Source organism: Natator depressus, chromosome 4 (genome assembly GCF_965152275.1).
Source record: "Natator depressus isolate rNatDep1 chromosome 4, rNatDep2.hap1, whole genome shotgun sequence".
NCBI classification, from domain to species: Eukaryota; Metazoa; Chordata; order Testudines; family Cheloniidae; genus Natator; species Natator depressus.
In genome coordinates, this window is record NC_134237.1 from 60,608,086 (window position 1) to 60,626,781 (window position 18,696).

Here is an 18,696-nt window from a genome sequence, read left to right on the forward strand (position 1 = left end):
GCTTCTAAGAAGAGCACGGTCAGTGGTGATGAAGGCTGCTGACAGGTCAAGGAGGATGAGGATAGAGTACTGTTTCTGAGACTTTGGTGAGAGCAGTTACAATGGAGTGCAAGGAGCAGGAGATCTAGGATGGAATTGAAGGAATGGAACTCCCAAGATTGTAAACCACATATTCAATGAGCTTAGAGATGGAAGGGAGAGGAGCAATAGTTGGAGGGGCAAGTGGGATCAAGCATGTCTCCCTGGTGCTTACAGCCGGTCATCCTGCTAGGCAGCAAGAGTACATTGCCCCACTCTACTAAATTCAATTAATAAATGTGATTAGCTTCCCTAGATTGACTGACTGTCTTTAGAATGTTTCCAGCAAATGTCCAACTGCAAATGGCTTTTTATAAAGGTCACTTTTTTCCCATCCTCCCAGGAAGGAAAATTAGTGTTATATTCCCTTCCACTTATCAGGTATACTCTCCCTTAACTCTATAAACAATATATTATGCAAACAGATTTAATAAGGTTTGAGTTTCATTTTTAGAATGTTGAATGGTCTCTTTTTATCTGTACATTGATCTCTGAACATATTTTGTGATTAATGCCGTGTTATCCATTTCCTTGGGTGACAACGACAATCGTGGTTTGGTAAATAAGACATTTAAAGTTGGGTTTGCAAATGAATCATACAGTGTTGCTACATGGTTATCAGAGCCTCTGTATTTTTGACAAGTCTTTAATAGTTTGTCAATGTAGAGTATTATCCTATGAAAAAGTTATGGCATAAAATCCCAAGGATTATGCATTTTTTGTATATTGGGGGGGCAGGGGGTTACCTGACATTCCAGTAACCTAAAGGAGAGAGAACACCTTACATTTAGGCACATCTGATTTGCTGTACATAAATATTTAAGTCTATATAGCATCTGGAAAGAGGAAAATTCAGTACTATTACAGCATTCACTTATTATATTGCACATTTGCTGTTGATAATGTGGTCACTATGGATAACAAATATATAACACTTGGCAAATCTAGAAACTGATCTCTGAAAGCAGACATGACAGTCTTTTTAACAGCTACAGATTTCCCTGCAGTAGGAAAGTCATTCGTCAGAGAGGAAAGGCCAAGATCTATTGATTAGAACTTGTCATGGGTCACTTCTCAGAGTGACATAGCGTTGAAGACCTCCAAAGGGTTCCTTCCTCTCTGTACTCTGCAAGAATCATCTATAAAACCCATGCCTGTATTTATACATGTATCTTCCATGCAGGTTGGTTGTTGGCTTAAAAAAAGGGGTCCTTGAAAGCAGGATTCCTAGAGAAGGGAGAGCAAAAAGCTCTTGTTCCTTTCCTTGTGATGTCTACACATTTCCCCTCTCCACCCTTTTTAAGTGAATGAGTCGGTTGTTGCAAGCTGTTGGGTGCAGGGGCCATATTTTTGTTATGTACTTGTACAGTGCCTAGCAAAACAGGCTGTGAATCATGAGCATTATTGCAATACAAATAAATGATAGAATTGTGAGAGAGGGATTGTATTTATATTTTGTTAACTTTTTCTTATAAATTTTGTCACATCTCCCCACCAGTCCAGATATGGTTGCTTGAGCACATTAAAATTACTTATAAACTCATGCATCTAGGAGCTCTGGTGTTTGCTGCTCTTAAAGTCCCCAAATTCCTTACAAACACTAGATAATCCTCACAATGCTCCTATAAACCAGGAATAGTATCCAGAGCTCATAACGTCCAGTTGTGTTAATTGTTAGAAAAAATCCTTCTTCTCTCTTGCTCTCAGTATGGAGATCATATATCTCCATGAGGCAAGAAGGATGGTGATGGTTAGCTTTGCAGCTTGTTTGGGATGTGGGTGACTGCTTTTGTTTGTGGTCACCCTTCCCTGCTTCAGAGCTTCAGAAGTGTTGTTATGAAACACCTCCAGTGTGATCAAGTTGCTCAATTAGCTTCCTGCATCTTGTTTGAGCTGGTGGTATAGCCATGTTCGTTTAAGGATATTGGAGAGTCAAGGTGGGTGAGGTAATATCTTTGATTGGACCAACTTCTGTTGGTGAAAGAGACAAGCTTTCAAGCTTACGCACGGCTCTTCTTCGGGTCTGGGAAAGATCATGCATCTTGTTTAATAACTGAACTTGACATTCCTTCTGCCCCATATCGGATTAGCTTCATAGGTCCATGGAGGTAGTTAAACCAGAAATCTAAAAGCTCACATATGAGGAAGGACTCCTTACCATTTGTAAAATATGATTTGTATTTGGAAATGAGCATGTATCGTTATAATGCTTGCAGTGGGGATAGCAAGCCTGATCCAGCTGCCAGTGAAGGTCATTGATAATTCTTCCCATTTATTTAAATGTGAGCTGAATCAGCTGTGACACTGGCTGTCTATAACAATATATTGCAAGTTAGTTATTAGAATCATTAGCACAGGAAGGGACCTCGAGAGGTCATCTAGTCCAGCCCCCTGCACTCATGGTGGGATTAAGTATTATCCTTCTAGACCATCCCTCACAAATGATTGTCTAAACTGCTTTTAAAATCTCCAGTAATGGAGCTATTTCATCAGGCCCTGGTGACTTGAAGACCTCTAACTTGTCTAAGTTTTAACTTGTTCTTTCCCTGTTTTAGCCTCAAATCCTACCTCATTTTCACTGGCAGTCACTATGTTAGACGTCCAATCGCTACTAACCTCTTTGGTGAAAACTGAAACAAAAGTCATTTAGCATTTCTGCCATTTCCATATTTTCTGTTGTTTTTCTGCCCCCATTGAGTAAAGGGACTACCTCTTCCTTGATCATCTTCTTGCTTCTAACTTATTTGTAGGATATTTTCTTGCTACCCTTTGTGTCTCTAGCTAGTTTAATTTCATTTTGTGCCTTGGTCTTTCTAATATTGTCCCTACTTGTGATTGTGATTTTTGTGATGCTTGTGATTTTTTTATCTTCATCCTTTGTGATTTGACCTAATTTCCACTTTTTGGAGGACTCTCTTTTTTTGAGTTTTAGATCACTGAAGATCTCCTGGTTAAGCCAGGGTGGTCTCTTGCCATACTTCCTATCTTTCCTACGCAGTGGGATAGTTTGCTCTTGTGCCCTTAATAATGTCTCTTTGAAAAACTGCCAACTCTTGAACTGTTTTTCCCTTAGACTTTCTTCCCATTGGAACTTGGCAAACTCAGGGAGTTGTTAGGTAATGCCTGCCTTCTTGAAATCCATTATCTTTATTGTGCTGTTTTCCCTGCTAGCATTCCTTGGAATCATGAACCATATCATGATCACTTTCATCTAAGCTGCCTTCCACTTTCAGATTCTCAACCAGTGCCTCCCTCTTTGTCAAAATCAAATCTAGAACTGCCTCTCCGCTAGTAGCTTTCTCCACCTTCTGAAATAGTTTATCTCCAATTCTTTCAAAAAATTTGTTGGATAATCTGTGCCTGTTGTGTTGTGGTGTTTTTCCCAACAGATGTCTGGGTAGTTGAAGTCTCCAATCACCACCAAGTCCTGTGCTTTGAATGATTTTGTTAGTTTAAAAAAAGCCTTATCCACCTCTTTTTCCTGGTTAGGTGGTCTGTAATAAACCCCTATCATGACATCCTTGTTTTTTTACTCCTTTATCCCCTGCAGAATCTTTGAGAAAACAAACTGTCCATAGGCCAGCAGGCTTCCCCACTGCTAGTCACAAATGGTGTCATTTTTATGCTGCATTGGTTGTCACAAGGAATAGATTAACTGGTGATAACTGAAGTTAAAAAGACACATTGAAATATATTTCAACAATGTAACACTAAAGTGGAAAAATACATCTCACCATGTGAAATTTTAGAATTCTGCACTGAGCAAAATAAACAGTTTTCACTGAATTTTTTAGGACCTAATTATAAAAAGGGTCTCAGCTTTGACTCTGTCAGCTATTTTCCACCTTCAAATAACAGAACCTAAGCGTAATTTTTCCCTCAATACATTTCAAGTGTAAATTCCATCAAAGACCTCTCACTAACTGATCTGTGGGCAGACAGGTGAGAGGTATAAGCAACTTATGTGTGCAAGCAAAATTAATTGCAGAAGCAATTTATTATGGGAGCAAAATCACACCCACAAAAACAGGGGCTGCTTTTTAAAAATCAAGCCCATAGATATGTATATATCTACTAAGGTAAGAACTTGCTTTAAGATGCACAGTTTGATTACTAGTGGTACTTGGCTTCTTCACACAGACATGCACAAGGTTCCATGGAACTCACCAGATGGTCAAACCAAAAACCAGATTAACCACAATATCAGTAAAAGGCATAGAAGACTGTTACTGTTGAATGTTAGTCTACAGAAGTGCCATGTGGCAGTGATTATGAACTACTAATGGAAAAGATTAAGATTAAAGTCCAAGAATAAATTGCATGCAACTGGAGCCAAATTTGATCATGATAAGTTAAAGGTAGGTATACAAAGTGATCCCTGTAGGGCATTTCAGGCCATTGATCTGCGACGAGGAAGACATTTCACTATAGACCAGATAGGAAATATTCATGGAAGGAATACAAAACGCAGTGGAGGAAGTTTTTGGAAGGGGTATAGCAACAAGGAAAAGCTGGACAAGCACTGAAACAAGGCTGTTACAGAAGATGTATAAACAAGCCAAGACTGCTGGGAAAGTAGAACTAGTAAAGGCATTATTGGACAAGCAAAGTTTGTGTAAAGAAGAGGCTTAGCAACCAGAGGAGGTGTCAATAAAACAAGATATATAAACAATATCAAAAAAGGCTAAGTTGTATGGAAACATAATCAGACCAGTGATATAGGTGGTTTTTAAAAAGGCTACCAGTGAACTGATGACAAATTCTGAAGAGGTGCTGGAAGTATGGAGAGCGCGTTTTGACAAAGCGCTGAATCCTGCAGTTCATCCAGATTCAAGCACTTTAGATATGCTAATGGCATAGCTGGGCAGCTTGCAAGGCAGATTGGAACCACTGTCCAAAGAAGAAACAGAGTAGCAAAGCAGTTAAAAAAAGAGGAAAGCTGCAGGAATAGACCATATAAAAGCTAAGCTTCTAGAAGCTGGCTATCAAAGTGCTATCAAAGCATTAGAGAAAATTATATAAGAAGGTATGGGAGCAAGAGGAGGTACCAGATGATTGGTGCAACTATTATCTTTGGCAAATATTGAAGAAAGAAGACTCTGCCAATTTAAATACATTTATAAAGGTATAAATGTTAGTAAGGCCCAGGAAAAATCTTGAAGAAAGTAATTGTCAACAGATTAAGACCAGTTTTAGAGGAAGGAACAGTGTGACTTCAGACTCAGCTGAAGTTGTATTGATCAGTTATTCATGGTCTGACCGTTGATTGGGATTGTGGAATGAGAACTGGAATAACTGATCTTTGCTGTTTTCATCAACTTCACAAAGGCATTAGGTTTGATTTGGAGGGAAGCACTATGGAAAGTAGAAAAATTGTATGGAGCTAGATAAAATAATTGCAATTAGTCAAAGGGGCCATGGAATCACCTTTTCTTTTCATTACGTTCTTAAACTGGACATTAAACATATTCGTGTTGGAGGGCATGACATTGGATGATCTAGAGTTAAGATTCTTAGTTTATGCAGATGGCCTTCATACAACCAGCAGATGCATTTGAATTGATGATGATACCCTTCACTCACTTGGAAAGTTGGTGCAGTCAACTTGGACTTACAGTAAATGCCAAGAAGATGAAGTGGTTTAAAAAATGAATAATAGATAAAAGAGAGAGGACAATAGTGTTAAAATACAGAACTCACAAAGTTGTACAACAAGTAGAATCTGTGTGTACGTAGGTAGCTTGATCAATGAGGTTAAAAGGAGATGTTCCTTAGCTACAGGTGCTGCACAGGAACTCAGGAAATTATGGACTGATTAAAACATTGGTTGATACCAAAGTGAAAATTTGTCAAACCAGTGTCCCAATGGTATTACTTTATGGTCTGGAAGCAGGTGCATTAAATGAAACCAACAGGCGGCTGGAGGCCATAGAGATGAGTTCTTCAAAAGATAGCTGGTGTACAATGCAATAATTTCTAAGACAAATGAAGTTAGAGGGAGAGTAGGATGTGAATCAAGGGACAGGACTGGCTCCAACCAAAATAATTACAGTGGTGTGAATGCTGCAGAAGGCAAACAGAAGATAGAATGCCAAAGAAAACAATGCAGACACATCCAGGGTCAGTAGACCTAGAGGCTGACCACTGACTAGACGGTGGGACGTACTCATACCTGTGACCAGGCTGGGCTTAATGGAGGAACCAAAGCATGGCCAGGAATGAACAGTGATGCTGTACTGCTCCCTGTGTCTGTGCCCTGGGATGAAAAGAATATATCTGCAGAACAGAGTTTTTTCTATTTTGCAAAGAAATAATTTAAAATGCAGAAGACAAGCACAAGCTAATATATATGTAATGTCAGAACCATGACAGTAGGTAGAAACAAATAAAATTTATACCATTACAGATGTCATTGCTGAATGAAGCTTTATATGTTGTGTTGCAGCTAAGTACTCGAGTAGGAGAGAATGATATATATACTATTTTCGAAATTGCCATATTCATTTTTTTTTGTGTAAGGGATACTAAATGGCATAATCTAGCAAACAAAGTTGTTTCAGTTTTTGCAAAGAAAATGTATTTCCTTTGTCTTTTTATACAGTGTTATGCGGTATAATTCAAAATAAGGTATTTAGTGATAAGAAACAAAGAGAACTGGATTTCACGAAAAATATAGGTGTGTTGGGGAATATTTTGAATAATAGTTTTTCAGTGGAAATTTATCAGAATGCAATATTTTTCAAATTCTGAGGGCTGGATTATATGCTTAAAGTTAGGCACATACTTGAGTGCTTGCTCGACCTTTGTCTCCAGGCCCCCCTCTCCCTTTGAGGGTCATTATTGCCAAATCTTTTCTTCTTTTTTTGGGCCAAGCTGCCTTCCCTGTTCTGGGGTGAAATCCTGGCTCCACTGAAGTCAGTGGCAAAACTCCCACTGACCTCAGTGGAGCCAGGATTTCACCCCATATTTATTTCAAAAAGAAAGAGTACTTGTGGCACCTTAGAGACTAACAAATTTATTTAAGCATAAGCTTTCGTGAGCTACAGCTCACTCCACTGAATGCATCTGATGAAGTGAGCTGTAGCTCACGAAAGCTTATGCTTAAATAAATTTGTTAGTCTCTAAGGTGCCACAAGTACTCTTTCTTTTTTTTTTTCTTTTTGCGAATACAGACTAACACGGCTGCTACTCTGGAACCCCATATTTCTGTATCCTTGAGATCTTCACCACAGTTCCTTCTGCAAGTCTCCATTCTGTGTCCTACCTCCACATAACAGTGAACAAATGCTGAGAAAATGTCTGGTGCCTCAGCAGCAGTAAAATTGCCACAAGCTTAAGTTGATGTAAACACTTATTATTTCCTTTCAAGCCTGTTCTTTGTAATACTGCATCTTGGCTGGTGCATTCACAGTAAAGTGTGTGTGTGGGGGGGGGAGGGGGAAGATGTACATTTACCATTACATTTCATTGTCACTTTGCAAAGGCTGGATTCCATTATGGCACATTCATTATTTAACAGGTAATATTCACTGAATCCTCCTTGACATTTTCTTATTTTTGTATAATTACTATTCAAGTACAATCAGGTCAATCCTAGAATTTTAAGGCCTGAGTCCTAAGTAGCTTTTGGAAAATATAACACAACAAGAATTGACTTCATCCAACAATGTCCAGCATTTGTTTTGTGAAATCTGAGAGATCAACAGAAAAAGCAGCTAATCCTAAAAAAGAAATACGTTATACATGGAAGAGACATGAGCCTAACCTCAGATCTTTGATTTGTGCACTGAACATTAAACTGTATAGAGATTTGAAAGTAACGTCTAGAACTTGTTCAGTATTGTATAATTGCTAACGAGATATAAAACGCTGTATCTTATCTGATGTATTTTGCTTGTTTACAAACGTGAGGTAGGGGGCAAAGCACTGCTCATTGAAGAAATCTAAAATACATGTAACATTGAGATGAGTTACTGGAAAAAGGACCAGTCCTATGATCTGTCTTTATATCATTCATTCCAGCTGCTCTTCTTTTTAAGAATCCAGGCTCCCCCTTTAAAACTTCTCTGAAATATAACTTCTCTTCATGACACCCATTTTGTATCAGTTACTGTAGAATAAAGTTCTTTTAAATACCCAAAGAAAGAAGGGAGGGAGCTGTTTGGAAACATTCTAGCTATATACATAGCAGTATTTTATTACCTATGAACTATTCATCAGCTGTCACTTTTCCTTACCATTCCTCTGCTATATAGCATATTATGCATTTGATTGCTGTGAGGAATCCAGATAATGCTTTAATTTATGCTACCTTCAATGCTATCTCTATCATTTATTTAAAACAAGCTTGTATATCTTGTACATGAAAGATAATTCTCTTATCTATGATGAAAGTAATGAGGTACTACATAGTAATATATTGGATCAGATTCTGATTTCAGTTACATCAGAGTAAATGCACTGAATACTTTGAAATGGGACAGAACTTTATAACATGAACAAATATTGGTTGGTTTTGAGGCTACTTAATCGCTTCAGTGGCCATCCTTGTGTCTGGAAAAAAAACATTTCCATCTTAGGTATGTTTGATTAACAGCACTGAAAAAAACTGGAATATAGATAATGAACTATGAGACGTGTATCTGTTGTTAATGCCATTAGTGCTATAGATAAAGTGATTCACAGAGCTGAAACCTGTTCTGGCAGCAGCTGTTTCAGTGAAAGGGGCATAATTTGACAGTCTTCATGCTTCGTTTTAAATTGCAGTCGGGTGTTGATTTGCAAGAATAAATGAAAGTGCTGGAGAGAGAGGTTCACTCTGTTTATCAAAATTCATACCAGCACAAAATAACAATAAAAAATGAGAGAGAACTTGATTTTCTTTCAATTTGAAACACTCAGTGAATGCACAACTTCAGAATTTGGCTGATCTCTTCATGGCTCCACATTGGAAAGCTGGAAGATGTGTTAGAGATCATCAAAGTCTTTCTTAATTATATTTCATTGTTCTTTGGTGTGCCAATGAATTGTTCAGCCTTGGTAAACTTTTTTTGAAGAGACAAAAACAGATAAAATCAAAATGGGGCATTTTCCTATCAGTCCTTGGTCATCACACTTACTAGGGGAAATGTCTCCTACTTCCCTCTTTTTTCCCTAAACAATTAGGGATATTCAGCAAGAGAAACTTCTGGCCATTCCTAACCTTTAGTCATAAGTAGTGTGTGTCCAATGCACCCATGCACTTTCTCTTGACTCCCTGCGGAGGACCTAACTCTTTCAGGTGGTCTACATAGACAAAAATGGAAACTATTAGATTAAGATAAAGAGGGAATGAAAAAACCCAAATTATAACTCCTGCCTCTGCATCACCCAGTGTGTCTTGACCCTATTCAAAACTGTAATCTGAGGGACAGGGTCCATCTTGATAATGAGCTTTTTTTTTTTTTTTTTTTTTAGTGCCAAGCACCAAGTAGTCCAGTGCCCACTGACCTCATTGGAAAATGCCCCCATGGACTTCCATAGGCACTAGCTCATAAATAATAGTTATTAGGACAGTGCTTGTAACGAGATCATTCTACTGGAATTGTACTCTAGGAAATGTAATAAAAAAAGATTGCAAACTTTAGCAAACCTGCATTTAAAACAAGCTACTTCTAGGAGTGTTATATAGCAACTTGTTAGTGAATGGGTCAGGTCTAGTTTTCCCCCTGGAACAGAGATACTAGGATAGAATATCTAACCTGTTGATGAGAAACGCTTTAACTCAGATGCAGTTATTTCCCTAAAGGTTTTATACCTTATTATAGAGAGAGTTCACACACTTCTATCATTACATTCTGGTGTTACTTAGCAAAGGATAGATGATATTATGGGACTGTCACTATTTAACAGGGAATATTCATTCACCTGTAATTAACAAACAAGAACTGCCAACTAAATTACATCCCTGATTTTAACATATCTGAGCCCTCTCTGTTCTTGGCAACTTGACAGCAAAAGAGTTGTAAACAAAGCAACTTGATAAGTTAAAACCTTTCATGTTTTTACTGTTGCGAGGCTGTGAAATTAACTTGTAAAAATATGTATTTTTTCCTATAACTTTTCAGAGCACTAGGTGAAGTTTTGGCTACATGACTCCTGCTAAAGTTTGTGGTGGTTCTGTGGTCAATCCTCCTGCATTTCCCTGAAGACGTATGGGCTGACATTTTATGTTACAGTAACTGGGGGGAAAAAAATCAATCTTTTGCAGTTTTTGTTTTTGTGTTTAACTGTTGGCTGGAAAAAAGTACTTACCATTTTAGGGATGCATAGTCAGTGGCCAGAAAAATAAATGACAACATACACCTAGCTACTGCAAGCATCAATAGCTGGAAATCATAAATAAAAATATATTTAGAGATCTAGATAGGGTTCAATCCTGCACACTCTACTCAGGCAAAATCCCACTGAACTCAATGGGATGTTGTGTCGGAATAAAGGGTACAGAATTAAGCACATATAGACTATATTCATCTCCCTGAGACTGATCCTCCTATATGCAAAGAAAACCTATTTAGGAATCAGGAAACTCAGAATTTCAACATAAGGTTTCTTCTTAGTCATTCCAGTAGGAGGGAGAGATGAGCTTTGCCCCACCACCATCTCAAACATGTGAAGAGGGAAGGGAGAGCAACTCTCAGATCCCGTAGGTTTCCTGATACCCAGAATAAATCCCCTAGACAGTAGGGGTGATTGAGGAAGTTCAGGCCTTCTGTGCTTTTTCCAGGACCCTACTCCACACCTTGGCAATACAACTTCCTCTGGAGTCGCTTTCCCATTGTCTACCAAGTGTCCACCCCTGGGAAGTTTCACTGTACGGAACCCCTAGTTGGGAGTGCTTACTGGCTCACTATTCTAATTACCTTGTAAGGATGTTACTAGTACATTGGGCTTCAGACTAAGAGATTGGACATTCTGCCATCCCTGACCACAGACCATCCTCTCCACACCCACAATGCCTCATCTGCACAGAAGGTAGGGCAGAGGGCCTTTTACAGTATTGGAAGCCTTTTGCATAGCCACTGTTATGCCTCCCTTTCCACTAGCTTTGTATTCCCTGTGCTTCTATTCATGGAGTGAAGAATATGGTCCAAGATGGATGTATTGCCTATTTTCATTACTAAAATTCAGGGGAGTTACACATGGGTACTGAATGAAAAAAAAATCCACTATGGAACATACAATATTTAATACTTAGCAGCAGTATAGGTACAAAACTACGTACAGAAAACTACTAATATAGTTCTGAGGATGCAGAAAAATGAATACTTTCTGCTTTTTTATTAAGCTAAACACTTTTCCCCAGACAACCATCTTGAAGGTCCAGTTTTATCCCGTATGAGCTGGGTAGCTAAGAATCTGGTGTACTTTCCAGCACAGGTACTGACTTTCTCATTTCCCTGGGGGTTCTCAACCCTTTCTGTCTCAGGCCCTCCCCCTTTCCTCCAGTGCCTCCTGCCTGCTGCTGAACAACTGATCCATGGTGGGTGGGAGGTGCATAAAGGGAGCTGGAGAAGCTAATTGGTGGGGCCTTCCAGTGGGTGCTGAGCACGCTTTATATTTTTTCCGTGGGTGCTCCAGCTCCAGAGCACTCACAGGGTTGGCACCTATGCTTTCCAGTGCTTAAGAACCCCACAAGGATCTGAGTGTACACAGAAAGGTGAAAAATAAGGTGAACCATTAGTTTTCTTACTGTTGCTACTTTAAGTATTTTGAGCAATTAAAGCAAAAAAATCTGTTTTCAGACTTTTGCATTTTTGAACGGGGCTAAATTGTCCTTTACATGACACTCATACAAACCCATTAAAATCTATGAACCAAATTTCTACTGGGGTAAATGGGCTCAGCTACACTCAATTCAGTGGAATTTCACCCATTTATGTCAGCAGAAAATTTGAATCAATAGGTTTACATATATGTAAATGAGGGCAGAAATTGTCCCTTTCAGATGGTGAAACTGAGGCACATAGCGAGAAGGTTACTTAACCAAGGTCAGACAGCAAGTTGGTGTCAGAGATAGGCATAGAACCCAGGTAGCTTGACTCACTTTAGTCCTTGTATCTGCTGGATCATACTACCTAACAAAGTATTGTTAGAGAGCACTTGAATCTTCACTCTGCTGTTGTTAATATTATAATTAAAACTTTGAGAAATCAATCTTCAAAAAGTGACTGACAAAGACGTATATTTTTAGAGCCAGAGGCCAGGTGGTATAAATTGGTGAAATCCTACTGACTTCAGTGCAGCCCATGCTGATGATTTATACCATCTGAGGAAATGGCTCTTAATGATAAACTTTGCCTCTTAATTTTAAGTTTCTGTGGACTATATTCAATTTTAATTGCTGATATAATTTCCTTGTCTGTGTTTGTGATAGTGAATTGGAAAGAGCCAATTCTTATTCATTGCCATAGTTAATGTTCCTGTTTGTGCCCTTAATGAAATTATCCAATAATAATTTAATTGCTCCTGGAACCTCATTTATTATGCACATTTTCCTGTTTCAGCAAAACATCCCTTTCAACTTAGTATACAGGAAACACACAGGTAATGAGTTGCAGGAGGCATCTTTGAAAATAAAATTAGATTTACCTTCCCAAAGCTAACATAATAGATCCCTATGATATAAACCAGACCTTTTTAGAATTTGCTCACATTAGTCACCTAAAGGTTTCAGATCTTGGGTTCAGAATTGACTAATTTTGTTTGTATTTCATATTGGGCCAGCTCATGCCCCCACTGCCCTTACTGATCTGGTGTGTAGGATCTTCCATGCATGGGTTTTCCACTCTCTGCCTGGAAGGGAGGCTGAGGTGTCTCCATGGAACCATTCCTCACCCTCCTACCCTGGCTCCTGACAAGCCCTATTGGGGACTGTTGAGGAAGGATTGGCTGGGCTGGGGCTTATCTCCTCTCCTCCTGCCCTGCAGAAGTTATCCAGAAATAACAGCCAAAGATTGTAATTAATGTGTTTCTGTATTCCTGTCCCTACCCACTATCCACCTGAATATCTGAGGGCCAGTAGGGAGACCCTGCTAGCTAAGCACTAATGGGGAGGCAGAGAGGAAGCACCAGGAGGGGGAGGCACAGGGCCTCCAAAGATGGCTCTGGGATCCCTTGATGGGATGATTTGGGGGCAGTCTCAGCAAGGAACCTCTTTTGGAGATTTCCTTGCAGAAAATCCCTCCCACCGCTTTCAATATGTGACACGTGAATAACCCTAAACTGGGCTTGTAAAATGACATGTACATGGGTTACATTGTGTATTTAAACTACCGAGTCACTAATGTATTATTTGCATCCAATTTACTAATCAAGAAACAGATAAATGTGCACAAATGAAGATCCCAATCTTTAAAATCAGTTTACATTGCACATGTCAGCAACTTACCCTCTTGGTAATGTAAATATTAATATTGACCAATGTTAGGTTACAAAAAACTAACTCAAATCCTGCTTTATTGAATGCCCAAGGAGTCCTGTGGCCTGTCTGAGCTCTACAGCCACCAATTCCAGATCCTATAGCAACATCCAAGAGAAAACTGGGAAATATACAGATAGCTACCAACTGGTCTCTCTATCTGGGGTGAGTCCGCTCACTTCAACACACGTAGCAGTAAGGGTTTGGAAGGATGACGATAGAGCAGACAGAGCTCCTAGTGGTGAGTTGTCTGTCTATGTAGCAAAAGGTGTTAGCTTTAACTATTTTGCTTTGTTCTGAGATATCCAGTGTCCTGGTTATTTTGAAGAATTATTTTGTTCCAGTTCAAAGAAGGGAAGCCAAGGATCTGGACATTTTGCTTATGCAAAGGCTGGTGCAGTTCTCTGTGCCCCAGAGAGCAACCTGAGGTACAATACCTACCTGGTTAAAGGCATGATCCACTCCCAATTAATGAAGGAAACTATGGGCCAGATCTTCAGCTGGCATGAATCAGTATGGCTCCATTGTTAGAGCTTCAAAGGAGCTATGCTGATTTGCACAAGCTGAGGCTCTGGCCCAACACGTGAACGCTACTGCATCTTGTTTCATGCATGTTAGAATCTGCAAAAGTAAAGACTTACAGAGAAAAGTGTATTTCAGTTAGGGGAAAATTGGCTGCTCTGCTCGGAGGCAAAAAGTGACTTTTCCTGTTGTGTACAAAACAAACACAAAAAATTTCCAGGTTTTTACAGTTTTGTCATCTACAATTGTGAACTGGTTTTACAAAACTCTAATGCCATTTGACCTCTTTTAAAAGAGATGATATTTCTGTCTCCTCCAAATGATGAATAATTAATTTCTGTAGTCCAAGAATTACTCTCTTGGAGCCATTTCTAGTCAATTTATGGAATATTATGACAGGGAATAATGACTGTAATTCTTCAAGTCTCATTATTTTACCTTAGTTTGTGAAAAAAAATCTTAAATAGTTTCAACAGCTTCTGTTTTGAGATTGTAAGCAGCCATATATTGGAAAAAAGACATAATATATGAGAGCTATTCACTTAGTTTAAAGGCGTAAAACTGGTTTTAGGCAAAATGGTGAGGACATCAATCTTGCTGATGATACAGTATCTCAGCATCTCACTTCATATTCATGGCATTTTCTTGCAAAAAATGTTTAGTGTCAGATGTGATGTATTGTTTCCTTTAAAACGTTCAATACATGTCACATTCCCTTAAATACTGCCTGTAGCAATGTTGCTATAAAGCTTATTTCCGAGAAGGAAAAGAAGCTATAAAGTGAGATGGAAAAGCAGGATTTTACTTTTCCCTCATCAGATTTTCCCTCATCATTTCCCACTCCATTTACTTCAGTTAGTTAATTTTAGCCATTAAAACTTATTATTCATTTAGAGAAAGTTAACAGAAGAAATATGCCTAAAATTCTATGTTCTGGATTCTTTCCTTCCCTACTCCTTCTATGACTAGCTTGTCTTGTTTGATGCATGAAAAGGTGTTCAGCTGCTGTCAGGAATCTTTGCTGGGTTGGTTTGCAAGGGCAACTCAGTAGGGGCTCTCTCCTGCTCTATTTTTCCCACAACCATCCCAGTTTTGATGAGGTGATTCTTGCTGTTTTGGGGGGAATGTCATTGAAAATGTTTCTGTCACAACTTTATTTTGTCCCTATTGGATTAACTGTCAGAACTGACAACCTTACTATTGCATCTGCCATCCTGGATTAATTGAACGCATGGTAATGGACATATCTGGTTTAGAAAGCCAGCTGAAGAACTGGAGTAAGCAGCCATGTTGAGCTGTGCTTTCTGACTTCAAAAATGAGGCTTTGCCTAAAAAGAGAACCTTTTTTTTTCATATGCTCAACCACTGATTGTAACTATTGGAAGGTCTACCAAGAAATTGTCTTTTTTTTATATGCTGTAATAAATAAAATATATTTCTGTACATAACTGGACCTGTTCTGGTGAATTACTGCAGCCCATAGTCTCACAGGGAGGATAAAGCTTATCCAACGCCGATCATATGTTAAAGCAATTATGATTTTGACAAGGGAAATCCTCTTTTAGAATGGCAGAGGCAAAGTGAGTTCCCTGCTCTCAATTCATATTAGGCTAAAGGTGTCTCTTCTCTTTACTTTTGATAAACGTGAGTGGATGTTCAAACAAACATCCCACTTTAGGGTCATTTAATGTGCTAATCTCTAGTAACATTGGAAAGGCACCATATAATACTTTGCAAGGTATTAAGCTAAATTCATCTGAAGTATAAGTCAATGGACTTGCATTAGGATGATTTTGGCTGCTTGGAAACACAAACAGTTGGAGTAGCTATAAATAGCATTGGTCTTTCAGCTAAGGGAGTAACAGAAGAAATGGTAAACATGGGGTGAGCAGACAGCATAATGTGGAGTGTTATTAGTACTCAGTGTCTCCTCCGAGAATGTTGACAAATGATGATGTGCAATAACAAAACAATACCATATGTATCAAAAATATTTCATGCTATGATTTGTCTGCTTTTAGATGTGATTTTTTTCCATTGTTTTGCCTTAGAGGACTAGTCAATATTTGATTGCAGTTGAGATTTAAAAATTCTAAATGCCTGACATTGTTGATGATTCACATTTGGTTCTATTGCACTATGCATTTGTCCTAAAATCCTTGTCATAGATTTAGAACCAACATTCTTATTGCCGTTCTGTTTCCCAAGCAACAGCATATCTCGCATGTACTAGGGAACTGCTCCACTAAAGCACATTTCACATTGTCCCCTATAAGAATGTCCTAGCTAGGTAACTGAGTGAAACCCTATTGCCTTCAGTCCATACAGGTTTGAGTAACCTTTTTAGAAGGTTTTAGCTCATGTGAACCTGGAACTCTCCACCAGAAACTTTCACCAGTCTGTTCCCTCAACTTGACCCTCTTTGACATGGGGGTTTGGTGTGGCCTTCTACCTCTGCCCCTGCAGTGTACAGGCATTGGGTGGTATACCTTAAATAGTTTGTGGGCTCCCTAGTTGTGGTCACTGTGTTCCATGTTTTAAGAAGTCATGCAGGGAAGAAGTGTGTGTATGTAATTTAGGCTTGCATGTTGTGCATATTTAGAAAATAGTTATTTGGACCTCACCATGCTCAGTGGTTTCTTCATACTACGATGGGTTTTTTTGTATTAAAGGGCAAAAGACACGAACAGACCCCTTGCAACATAGTCATGGAAAGTATAGCTATCCCTCTCCTCACACCCTCCTCCTATTTTAGGCATATTTCTAGTGGTGGGAATCTTATCCTTACTCTTCATACATGGGATTAAGAAACACTCTGCCTCCTAATGGCTCTTCAACATTCTGGAAATGTAATGCACTAGCATGCACAGGGCTTTCTGTGAATCCCTGTTCTCTCACAATAATGGTGTTTTCCAATGGCCCCATTTACTGGATGTCTCAGTGGCAGACTTAAAGGTCCAACAGTAACAAGCCTGTAAAAGCCCTTTTTGGTCTTGCTACTTCAGAAAGAAGGGGGTGTGCTGATCACTCACTCAACACATGCGATGCTGATTCAAGGAAATTGAAGGGGATTGAGCCATCTGGCTGTCACCTAAAGATGTCAGCAAGAAGTGATAATAGAAACATAATGTGGGAAGGAGGCATCCTGTGAGGAGGGGTTCCTGTTTAACCAGCCCGGAACTCACTGATATGCGCGAGATGATTAGTTGATGCTTGATGACCCTTTCACTGAACCTCAACAAGTTCCAAGTTCTTATTAGGAAATTTTCACACAGATCTATTAATCCTCATTTGAGCTGATGGCTGAATAACTTTGATAATTTATTCCAAAAATATAAAACTTACTTGACAGGTTTTTTTTCCTTGTTCATCCAGCTCTAATCACCATACATCCCAGCCTCTTCCCACAGTTACCTTATAACAGGTAATTGGTTGGTCTCCAAGCTGTTTGCTCATCAATAGATTAATGAATAAAAACAAAGCCCTCCTTGGATCTATCTACTAGTATAAAACCCCTTTGCTCCCAGTGTACCCAAAGGAAGACAGTCTGGTTAATCTGAAGGCTAGCCCAGCGCTCTCGAGCACTACTCAAGAGGGAACTCCAGATCAATAGCACCCATTTTAATACAATGCAATCAATGCTCTGTTAGCAAAGAGGTTTCCCAAATTTTGCTACAGTTCTGTTTAGAAACCTATTTCTACTATTCAACTACTGGACAGTGGCATTTTTATGTCTGAGGGCAAGAAATATTTCCAGGCTGAGAATCACTCTATTCATCTAATGGCTAAAAGAACTTAATGATCATGACCCTGATCGTCAACCAGCGCTGAAGAATTAGACCCTTATTCTTGCATGGAGTTCTGGTGAAGTCAAAGGAATTGTCCCCAGAGATCTAGATGCAGGATATTTGCCTAAGTCTTCTGCTGCTCCTAAACCCAACAATAACAACTTCTTGCACTATCATGCTGTGCAGTAGCTATTGCTAAGAACCTCTCCTGTCTCTGTCATTGGCTACCGCCTCTTGGGGAGGTTGATTATGTCAATGGAAGAATTCTTCTGCCTACCTAGCACTGTCTGCACTGGGGATTAGGTTGGCATAAGTATGTCTCTCAGAGGGGTGGACATAAATTTTCGGTGAGGGTGCTCAGCACTTCCCAGGATCTGGCTATTTCTAGTGAATTTTTCAAGGGGAGGGGATCTGAATCCACAACTGTAAGGTTTCCAACAGCCCAAAATCTAGTCACATATAAACTGTGACAATGAAACTCACACTGCGTGGCCAACAAAGTCCATGAAACAAGAAGTCTGGAGTGATTAAACTGTATCTAATGTGGACAAAACCTAATGGACAGTAACATAAAAGCATTACATAAAAGGTACTCTATTATAAATTTGTGCTCCCTCCCACACTTTGAAGAATGAACGTAGCCAGCTCTTATTGCCGTTTAGAGGTTCAGATTTTATGTTAAAAAATTAATTACGCCCAGGATTACAACAATTGATGAGTAATTACTAGCTCCCACAGAAATGTAATTTTTAACAGGTTTGTTCCTCCTTTATGTTGACAAGATATGGGTGTTTAACTTACATGTTCAGTGGAACTTGAATATTTTCTGGAATTGCAAGTTTGCATTTG